The sequence below is a fragment of the Salmo salar genome, chromosome 13, assembly GCF_965601325.2.
Source record: "Salmo salar chromosome 13, fSalSal1, whole genome shotgun sequence".
Taxonomy (NCBI): domain Eukaryota; kingdom Metazoa; phylum Chordata; class Actinopteri; order Salmoniformes; family Salmonidae; genus Salmo; species Salmo salar.
The window spans coordinates 100,937,283-100,941,497 of NC_138303.1; the positions used below are offsets into that span (position 1 = coordinate 100,937,283).

The following is a 4,215-nucleotide window of genomic DNA, read 5'->3' on the forward strand; positions in this document are numbered from 1 at the left end:
ATGAATGGGAATTATTCAGAGGAGGACCATGACTACAGTATGTCTACCTATTATGACATGTTCAATGAAACTGATGAATCAGAGCAGGTAAATCAGTCCATACGGGTGGTGTCCATGGTCATCTACAGCATCACTTGTGTCCTCGGTATCCCAGGCAATGGCTCTGTCATCTGGATAGCTGGAGGGAAGATGAAGAGGACAGTTAACACTGTCTGGTTTGTAAACCTGGCTGTAGCAGACCTCCTCTGCTGTATCTCCATACCTTTCTCGTTGGCTGATATCATACTGAACCAACACTGGCCATTCGGGGAGGGTATGTGTAAGATTCTCCCCTCTGCCATGTATCTCAACATGTTCTCCAGTGTCTTCACCCTGGTTCTTATCAGCCTGGACCGCTTTGTCCTCATCATCCTGCCTCTCTGGGCTCAGAACCACCGGAGCATCGCCCTGGCCTGGTTGCTGTGTGGTCTGGCCTGGGTACTGGCCTTGTTCCTCAGCCTCCCCACCATGATCCATAATGGGACCATCGATGTTGGTGACGATATGATTATGTACACCTCTATACACCCCCTTGGTGAAAACAACATTTAGGGGCCTGTTTTTGGCCATCAAAGCCACCCATGTCCCCAGGCTGGTCCTCGGCTTCCTCGTTCCCCTGTTGGTTATCGCTGTCTGCTACCTGCTCATCGGCAGAAGGGTGAGCAGCGCTCGCTTCAAGTCTCAAAGGGCCTTCAGGCTCATTCTGGGCGTGGTGGCAGCATTCTTTGTGTGCTGACTGCCGTATCACACCATAGGTATGGTGATTGGGTATGGTAGGTTTGCCTCGGCAGGTGAAGTCTGGAATTGGTACCCCCTGGCCATCTCTCTGGCTTACGTCAACAGCTGCCTCAACCCTGTATGTGTTCATTGGCCAGGACTTCAAGGATAGGGTCAGGGTCTCTCTCCATAAAGTGTTTGAGAATGTCTTCAGTGAGGATGTCAACACACTCATCTGTGGCTCAGGTCTAAGTCAGAAATGTCTTATACCTCTCCTGGGTCGTATTCATAAACAGCATGTTTAACATTATACTCCCCTTTGTATTTATTTGGACACTTATGAGGGAAAAATCGATGATAACCTCTAAGTTTAATACAAAGTATTGAAGGACCTCCAATGGTTTTATAAGCTTGTTGTATTGGAACATTCTCGTGTGTGTGTGTGTGTGTGTGTGTGTGTGTGTGTGTGTGTGTGTGTGTGTGTGTGTGTGTGTGTGTGGTGTGTGTGTGTGTGTGTGTGTGTGTGTGTGTGTGTGTGTAACCACAGATGCTCAAGGTGAGCTGCCAAGAGCGCTGCCTCAGACATTAGAGGAAACTGCGTCTAGAGAGGTTTTCTACACACGTACACATACCAAGATCATGTGTTATATGCTTGCACAAGAAGTTTGGCTATATAAACTGTTCCCCAACATTATTCGTTGAGCTCTCAGCCTTCCACCTTAGAGTGTATGGTTAACCAGCATCATTATTGCAATTCTTAATAAAGACTAATTGTTTGAAGAAGTGACTAAGTCTCTCCCACTTGAATAGAATTTCCACCACATAGTGAAGCTACAACTTTTCATTTGGCTCTATACTCCAGCATTTTGGATTTAAGATCAAATGTTTTATATGAGGCGACAGTACAGAATGTAATCTTTTATTTTAAGGTATTTTCATAGATTCTGTTTAACTGTTTAGAAATGAAAGCACTTCATGCATCTAGTCCCCATTTGAAAGTGTCTTAAATACTTGGACGAAATTCACTAATAGTGTATTAAAATAGTCAAACATTTTGTATTTGATCCCATATTCCTAGCATATAATGATTACATCAACCTTGTGATTCTACAAACCTGTTGGATGCATTTGCAGTTTGTTTTGGATGCGTTTCGGATTATCTTGTGCCCGATAGAAATTAATGGTAAATAATGTATTGAGTCATTTTGGAGTCACTTTTATTTTAAATAAGAATAGAATATGTTTCTAACCACTTCTACATTAATGTGCATGCCCACCGTTATTACAGATAATCATGAATGCATCATGAATAATTATGAGTGACAAAGTTGCAGAGGAAAAAATATCATACCCCCAAGACATGCTAACCTCTCAACATTACAATAACAGGAGAGGTTATTGTAATTACAATAACAGGGGTCATTTTGGGGGGGTATGATATTTACCCAATAGGGTTGTACCTGGAACCAAAAAGGGTGCTCGCTCTTATAGGGATAGCCGAAGAACCCTTTTAGAACCCTTTTTTTTCCTAGGAGTGTACCCTTAATTTCTATTGAGCACAAAATAATCTGAAACACAACCAAAACAGCAAATGCATCTGTAACAAAAGTTGTCATGGAGAGAAGACCAAGGCGCAGCAGGTATGTGAATACTCATATTTAATTTTTAAAAAAGGAGTAAAGCATCCACTTGACAAAACAATAACGGCAGCAACAGTTCTGCAGGCTATGAAACACAGTGCAAAAACAACTACCCACAATCCCAAAGAAAAACACACCCTTCTATATAGGACTCCCAATCAAAGGCAACTCAACACACCTGCCTTCAATTGGGAGTCCCATCCCCAACACAAACCCTTAACATACAAAAAACCTGCCACATCCTGACCACAACTGATACAATACCTCCCTCTGCTGGTCAGGACGTGACAGCATCCAACACATTTGTAGAGTCGCAAGCTTGATGTTGTCAGTGCGTGCTAGGAATATGGGACTAAATACTACACTTTTGACTACTTTAATACACATATTAATACACATATAAGTGAATTTGTCCCAATACTTATGGTCCCCTAAAATGGGGGGACTATGTACAAAAGTGCTGTTATTTCTAAACTGTTCACCCGATATGGATGAAAATACCCTCCAATTAAAGCTGATGGTATGCACTTTGACCTCGGTCATTGTATCATTTCAAATACGAAGTTCTGGAGTACAGAGCCAAAACAACAACAAATGTGTCACTGTCCCAATGCTTTTGGAGTTTACTGTATATGATACTTCACACGCGCATATGGCACATACTGTTAAAAATTACCTGTGATTTGACAGTAAGTTACAGTAAAAATATAGAACCAACTTGATTTAAGGTGTCATTGTTGTAAAATGACAACATGCTGCTGTATTCTGATTACATACTTGTATATTATAATATTTACTGTATTTTTACTATAACTCAGGTATGTTATTGTAATTTTACAGGATAAGTGTAACATTTTTTAACATGATTTACTGTTAGCACACTTGGGACTGAATCTCACCTGGGCTTTGAACTCACAACCTCTTTGTTGCCAGTGACCTGAATTTCCTGCTATGCCACCAGGTATGTGGTTATGATAGAGATTGTTAAAAAATTATAACCAATAGAGGGTTCTGTCATATGTCCATATGGGGGAATGCTGTTTGGCGATAGAGATTGGCAATAGAATAATTGGCATTTGCTAAAAGTTGCCCCGAATCAACTCAATAATTCAGATTATCTGACAACACCAACATAAAAATAGCAATGCTCAGGGACACTTGACGTACAGTGTGAATAAATCCTCTGGGGATTTGAACTTGCAACCTTTTGGATGGAAATGCATTAATGTTTCAGCATATATATACACACTGCTCAAAAAAATAAAGGGAACACTTAAACAACACAATGTAACTCCAAGTCAATCACACTTCTGTGAAATCAAAATGGTGGAAATTATAGGCAATTAGCAAGACACCCCCAATAAAGGAGTGGTTCTGCAGGTGGTGACCACAGACCACTTCTCAGTTCCTATGCTTTCTGGCTGATGTTTTGGTCACTTTTGAATGCTGGCAGTGCTTTCACTCTAGTGGTAGCATGAGACGGAGTCTACAACCCACACAAGTGGCTCAGGTAGTGCAGCTCATCCAGGATGGCACATCAATGTGAGCTGTGGCAAGAAGGTTTGCTGTGTCTGTCAGCGTAGTGTCCAGAGCATGGAGGCGCTACCAGGAGACAGGCCAGTACATCAGGAGACGTGGATGAGGCCTGTGGAGGGCAAAAACCCAGCAGCAGGACCGCTACCTCCGCCTTTGTGCAAGGAGGGGCAGGAGAAGCACTGCCAGAGCCCTGCAAAATGACCTCCAGCAGGCCACAAGTATGCATGTGTATGCTCAAACGGTCAGAAACAGACTCCATGAGGGTGGTATGAGGGCCCGACGT

At 42.4% G+C, this 4,215-nt stretch overlaps 1 pseudogene; it reads left to right on the top strand.

The window, feature by feature from the left end:
• On the top strand, nt 1-1,061 carry LOC106568370 (C3a anaphylatoxin chemotactic receptor pseudogene; annotated as a pseudogene).
• Nucleotides 1,062-4,215: the final 3,154 nt, after the last annotated feature.